We start from the raw sequence: 7,604 nt of genomic DNA on the forward strand, positions 1-7,604 counted from the left end.
TAGGGTCGGCGACAGAGTACAGCATCTTGCAATGGGTCTGGTCCACAAGATTCGATACTCCACCAAGATACCCATGTACCTGAGTAGATACTTCCTTAATGTTAACGAAGTCCACACCCACAACACCAGAGGGAGTGCAACGAACCATGTTCAACCCAGATTCGGCACAAACAAGGGACTAAATTCTTTTCGCTCCTATGCCACCAAAATGTGGAACGCCCTACCAACAGTCATTAAGACATGCGAATCCCTTGACTCCTTCAAAACCGCTCTCAAAGGGCACCTACGGATGGCTGCAATTCGAAACTGGCCCCCGTAAAATCTGAAACTCATCTTAAAGTGAGTTGCGAGCCCTGCCCCCTGCTTAATATTATGTTGACTGTTTCTACAGTTTTGGCTCAGCACCAGTGGAGGATGTGTGTTACATATCTTACTCTGACTGACTACTACTACTTATATTAAATGTTAACATTTTTCTTTTGCTTTGTTTTTTTGCCCTTTTAACTAGTTTTTTTCCCTTTAAAGTTGTTTGCATTTGTTGATTTATTTAATCTCTGTTCTGTCGTATTTCGTATAATAAAAATCACACCCATGTGAAGTGAGTGGTGCAACTCTGACAGAGTTGCACCACTCACTTCACATGGGTGTGATTTTTATTATTACTACAGTAGAAGTTTTTTTCTTATGAAAGCAGAGAGTCTTCTGTTTCATACGGTATATAGTATTTATATGTCGCTATAGGCCTTATTTTGTGAATATTGAGGAGTTCACGTCCATGTCTTCTCTGAAGTTATCTGGTGGGCACAAGCTGCATTCAATAACCAATTACTGTCTAACTGTACATGGGATCAATGTTTACTCTTTTCCTCGTAAAAGTACACATTCAGGGCTTTCATTCGGTGTATAGGATGTATAGGATATTTATTGGGTTCAATTTTATATCTGCCTGTCAATGTCTCTGACTTTAAACCATCCATAACTCTGCTCGCTGTTCAAGATAACCACTTCCAGGCAAATGCAGGTGTTGCAAAAAGGTCAATATCTCCAGAATGGAACATGGTAAAATCAAAATGTATTTTTTTAATTGAAGTGGACAAGTTCAGCTTTCTTTTGATGTAGGCGTGTGATTCTCGCTATAAGAGAACATTTTACTGTGGGCCCCCGAACAAGGCCTTTGTGCAATGTTAAATGGCAGCAACATCCAAATAGGCCTGTTGAGATCTTCCAGCAATCAAAGTGTTAAAGTGGTCAGGAGGTGCACGCACATCCCGGGTAAATTCAGCGGGTGCTCGAACAAAAAAGAACAGACTGAAAAAGGAAGAATAAGTGCACACCGTTTTGAAAGCTCCCCAAAAACTGTATTTACCAAAAACACAAAGTTTTGGCCTCTGTTGCCTTTGTCAGGTATATTAGATAGAGCAACGATAGTACAGGTATATATAGAGGTATAAGTGGGCAGATACAAATCAGTGACAAGCACTCACACCTGTGGACGGTCCTTATTTGGGCTTGAACTCGGCTATGACACTCAGGACAGAGAATGCAGCCAGGGGAAGGAATCATACACACATATACAAACATCATATCAATACCCGATCTAAGTTTTCGGTGACAGGTTAGACAGCTCGATGGGTTGCTATGGTTACTATTAAGAGATTCTCTTACCAAACCCAGTACTGCATGTGTCACTGCACTCACTGAATTAGTGTTGACTACGAACTATTTTCTGTACAAGAATGATTTTTATTTGCAAACCAAAGGGACAGCGATGGGTAGCACAATGGCCCCAAATTACGCAAATGTATACATGGGCTGTTTTGAACAACAGTTTGTGCTAGATCCTACTGTTAACCCTTATCATTCCAACATTCTTTATATCGACGCTACATTGACGATTTGTTTATTTTATGGGCTGGTACGGCAGAAACTCTCTTACAATTTCATGCCTATTGGCAGCGGTGGCCGAACGGATTGCGGAGCGGTCCTGATACCGGAAGGTCGCCAGTTCGAATCAGCGGTCCGACACGTTAAAATTACCACCGCTGAAGTGCCCTTGAGCAAGGCATTGAACCACTACCATGAAATGTTCTATGAGCAGGGCCTGGCTGGAAACAAGTTCTTGAGCTTAGCCCAGATACCCTGGGTAAATATAGTAACTTTGCTCTGCTTTGCTATGCGGTGAACGGACATCTCCAATTTACGCTGGAGTTCAGTGATACACAAATTAGCTTTCTGGATGTGTTGGTCATCAAACATGATAACACGATACAGACAGATCTGTATCGCAAACCTACAGACAGAAACACTATTTTACAAGGGGACAGTTTTCACCCTACTCATCTGGTTAAAACTAAAAGTTTACCTATTAGCCAATTTCATCGAGCTAGAAGGGTTTGCAGCACAGATGCTGGTTATCATGCACAAGTTACAGATCTCACCAACAGATTTTTAGAAAGAGGGTATAAGCAGGAATGGTTGGATGTCGCTGCCGACCGTTTAAAAAAAAAAAAGACGCAAGAGGAATGCCTTGCTCCCAAAATTAAAACCAAAAAGCTAATGCTCCCTTCTGTGTGCTCAGATACTCTCCTAGTATTTAAGCACCCTCCAAATTTAAGAGACCAGCTGGTCAGATCTTATACTCCTGAGCCGGGAAAAAAAGTACATTTTTAGATCATTCCAGAGGGGAACTTTAGGTGCGGTAACTGTGCACAGTGTGGGTTCACTACCAAATGTCAGACATATACGCATCCCCACAGTGGTAAATCACTAAAGATCTGTGGGGTGATCACATGCAGTTCCACTAATGTGATCTATCTGATTAAATGTCCCTGTGGCTTGGGATACGTTGGCAAAACTAATCGAGCCCTCCGTACCCACATGAGCGAGCATCGCTCCAATATTAGATGCGGGGACGAGCGTAACCTTCGGGTTACTTCAGTAACCTCAGTTGTATAAGTGACTCGAAGAAGAGAGTCATATGGGTCCGAGCCACTTGGTGGCGCTGGAGCACAGAACAAAACATAAACTCACGAGCTAATTCATTGGTTCATGGAGCTGTCACTCAGAGCGGTGTCCCCGGTCCCAACCCTCAGGTATAAAACCGGTGGGCGTGAACGCTCGAGTCATTCCTATCAACCATTTTTCTGCCGCCTGCCAAAGCAGACGGGCAGTTCGATGACTCTCTTCTTGGAGTCACTTATACAACTGAGGTTACTGAAGTAACCCGAAGTTGTCTTAAGTGCCTCTCTCGAAGAGAGTCATATGGGTCATCATAAAACTCCTGTATGATCACCCCGGCTGACAGGACCGCTCCACGGTCCCCCTTTTCCCAGAGACACAGACACACGAGACGTCACCATCACGTGAATGTGTGTCCCTTTCGCAAGGGAGACTGAGAGGGTTAGCCAGGTTACTGACCTGGCACCAAGAGAAGGTCCCTCCTCGGCCGCCGGGCCAACTCCCCGATGGCCCAAAGTTCCTCTAACAGGTAAAACTAAAACACTGATAGAGAGGTGAGGGGAAACCCCGGGGAGCCAACAGTGCCACTGTCCCCTGCTCTCCAGGAGGTTTCCCCCCCTACAGACGCAACCGCTCCAAGAGGCCGGGATCCCAGGAACCTCCACCAGGCTCCGCCTGGTGGTCAAGGGATCCCTCAGAAGAGCCGACAGCTATGCTGCCTTATGTGCTCCCCCTAGTCTGCAGGGTTCATGTCTTACGTGACTAACGTGCGGCAGCTCCCAGGACTGCATGGGCCAGGTTCACGGGAGCTACATCGAGATTGTAATATGTGGCAAAATTGACGAAGTCGACCAACTCACCGCCGCACACACATCCAGTATGGGAACGCCCTTCGCTAAGGCCCAGGATGCTGACATGCCCCTTGTGGAGTGAGTCCCTCGGGGAGATCCACACCACTGGCAGCGTAAGTCAGTTGTATGGCCTCCACAATCCATTGTGAGATCCGTACTTTCGTGACGGGTTTCCCCTTCCGCTGTGCTTGAGGGGCCCAATCAACGAAAAGCTGATCCCCCTGTCTGAAGGGGGCTGTCCTGGCCTTGCACAGCTTCAGCGCCCTGACTGGACATAGGCTATTCAACCGCCTGTCCTCCTCCAAGGCAAAGGGCGGTGGATGGAAAGCCACCAATTCCACTGGCTCACAGCCAGAAGGAAAATTCTTCGGGAGGAACGACAGGTTCGGCCTGACCGTAACCCTAGTGTCATCGCCACTGAATCTCATGCAGCTCACGTTGATCGAGAGCGCGTGAATGTCGCTCGACCTCTTAGCTGTCGTCAACGCGACCAGCAAAGCGGTCTTCAGAGAGAGGAACTTCAGGTCCACTGTGTCCAACGGCTCAAAAGGTTCCTTTGTGAGCACGTCTAGTACAACCGTCAGATCCCAAGCTGGAACCAGGGATCTAGTAACTGGCCTGAGATGCATGACACCCTTCATGAACTGTCGGACCAGTGGGAGCTCGCTCACCGGACCGTTGTTTATGCCCAAGTGGTAGGCGGAAATAGCCGCCAGGTTGACCTTCACCGAGGATAAACCTAGACCTCTGTCCAGGAACTCCTGTAGATAGGACAAGATGAGAGCCACCGGAGCTTGGAACGGGAGGATCCCTCCTGGCCTATTCGAACACCAGCGCACAAACAGCTGCCATGCTGTGTTGTAACGCCGTCTGGTATACGCGGCTCAGAATGGTCTCCATGACGTTCTGTGGCAAGCCGGCTATTCCAAGAGGGGCCCCCTCATGGGCCAGACCCATAGGTCCAGGTCCTGGGGGCGCGGGTGGAATATTTCTCCGCCGGCCTGCGTCAGTAAGTCCCGCCTCAGGGGAAGTTGCCACAGTTCGTGGTAAAGGAGGGGGACAACGTCCTGCCTCCATGATCCCCAGGCCGGAGCTACCAGCAGGAGTTGGACGTCCTGCAATCTCACTCTGGCCAACACATGCGGGATTAGTTCCAGTGGCGGAAACGCATAGAGCAGACCCTGTGGCCACTGGTGCGCCAGTGCGTCCAGGCCCAGCGGTGGTTCGCCCTTCAGTGAGAAGAAGAGAGGGCGTTTCGCGTCCTCTCTTGTGGCGAACAGATCCGCCTCCGGAAACCCGAAGTTGTGCCATATCTGGTTCGCCACCTGAGGGTGGAGAGACCAGTCGCCGTAGCGGAGTGGCCCCCTCGAGAGGAGGTCCGCCGCTGAGTTCAGCAGGCACGGTACGTGACATGCTGTGAGGGAAAGGAGACGACTGTCGCACCACACCAGCAGCCTGTGTGCCAGTGTGCACAGACGTCTGGAGGTGAGACCTCCCTGTCTGTTGATGTAGGACATCATCGTCGTGTTGTCCGTGCGGACCAGGACGTGGTGTCCCTGAAGAAATGGTTCGAACACCCTCAGAGCGAGGAAGACCGCCATTAATTCCAAGTAATTGATGTGGGAGGTCCTTCTCAGGTATGTGTCCCACAAACCCCTGGCCGACCTGCCCTCGTGTGTGGCACCCCATCCCGAGAGGCTGGCGTCCGTGGTGACGACCTTCCTGGATAGGAGAAGGCCCAAGGGCACCCCTTCCATCAGTCTGTGTCTGTCCGACCAGCACCTCAGTGCTAGTGTGCAAGCCGGAGACACTATCACACGGCGGCGTACGTACTTGGTGGGAATGTGCAGGGAACCAAGCCATCGCTGGAAGGGTCTCATGTGCAGTCTCCCCAGACGTACCAATGAGATCGCCGACGCCATAATGCCTGCCATCCGTAGGCATGTGCGTAATTGAAGAGTGCGTCCCGGTGTGAACAGTGACACACACTTCAGTAGGTCGTTGAGTCTGTCTGCCGACAGTCTCGCCGTATACACAACTGAATCCAGCCTGATGCCTATGAAGTCTGTTAACTGCGTAGGCACCAGCATGCTCTTGGCGTGGTTCACAACGAACCCTAAGGAGGCCACGTGGGTCAACACTCTGGTTGTGGCCCTCGTTACCTCTTCCCTCGAGCTGGCCATCAGGAGCCAGTCGTCGATATAGCTCGCCACCCGAATGCCCTGTTGACGCATGGGAGCGAGGGCGGTTTCTGTGCAGCGCAAAAACACCCTGGGGCTTAGGGACATCCCGAAGGGAAGGACCGTGTACTCGTACACTCTCCCCTGGTACCTGAACCGCAGGAACTTCCTGTGAGGTGGGTAGATGGGCGGCGGTGGCTCAGGGGTAGAGTTTCCGGATGGTAACCGCAAGGTCGCCAGTTCAAACCCCGGGATCCCCCAGAGTTAGTGTCGAAGTGTCCTTGAGCAAGACACTGAACCACTAATTGCTCCTGATGTGCTGGTTGGTACCTTGCATGGTTTCCGCCGCCATCGGTGTATGAATGTGTGTGTGAATGGGTGAATGTAATGCACAATCTATGTAAAGCGCCTTGGATAAAGGCGCTATATAAATGCACCATTTATCATTTACCATTTAGATGGGGATGTGGAAGTATGCGTCTTAAGTCTATGGACGTAAACCAGTCGCCTGGGCGTATGGTACGTACTAGAGACTTGGCCGTCAGCATTTTGAACGCAAACTTCTTGAGGTGTCCGTTGAGTGCCCGGAGGTCCAGAATGACCAAGAAGTAGCGGGAGTAGAACCCGTTGCGACATTGGCTCTGGGGCACCTCTCTGACGGCTCTTTTCTCCAGCAGAGAAGCTATCTCTTGTTGGAGAACTTGACCCGCTTGACCCCGCGAGTCGGTGAAGAGGACTCCACTGAACGCGGGGGGTCTCATTGCAAATTGGAGTCTGTATCCCTTTGCTAAGGTGCGTAGGACCCAGGGGGACGCATTGTAGCGTTCCCACTGGGCTACGCACTCGGTCAAGGGACTTGGTCATCCCCTCCAGACGAGGTGGTCCTCGTTTGGTGGTGGTACCCACTGGATGACCAAAGAAAATTTCGCCATGACCCGTCTCCCTGGTGGCGTTTAAGCCTGCCACAGGCCTCATATCCCACCGCTCTGCTTCGGGCAGCACTTTGGCTGTCCCTAACAGAGGGTTCATGGTCCCCCGACAGTGTGATTTTTGTTGTTTTTTTTGTGCATTTGTGCAAACCTTGTGCGGCTCGGCGACAGACCCACCCGTGGTGGGGATCTGTGCCACGAGCTTTAGCCTTTTGGGGGGCGGTCCCGGTGTGCAGCCCAGGGCTGCTACACTCTGGCCGAGGCCCAAGGCGGTGGGGGAGTGGGGAAGCATCCGAGCTCGCTTCCCCTGGAGACGAGGTCGAGGGGTCACTTCCGCTGCTGGGATCCGCCGGCCCTGGGGACTCCTCTCCTAGGCCCGAGGTCGAGGCGGCGGGGGGTCGGCGACATTGGTCACGGTTGCGTTGCTGTCGTCTGCCCCTGCCTTCAGCTGGCTGATCACCCAGTGGAAGCGCCGGTGGATCTGCTCTGGGTTGGCGAGCACGGTGCGGGGCCTGGCGACCCGTATCGCGGTAGTCTACTCGTCGCTGGGGCCACTGTCGTTGGCGGTGGTCCGTGCGTGGGGGCTGCCCACGCTGTTGCAGGAGGACTGGGCGAGGGGCGAGAGCAGCGAGGGCCTCGCAGCCAGGCCTCTGTTGCATTCCATTCTTTCTAGGGCCCCCTTGAAG

This window comes from Electrona antarctica, assembly GCF_951216825.1.
Source record: "Electrona antarctica genome assembly, chromosome: 3".
Lineage (NCBI taxonomy): Eukaryota > Metazoa > Chordata > Actinopteri > Myctophiformes > Myctophidae > Electrona > Electrona antarctica.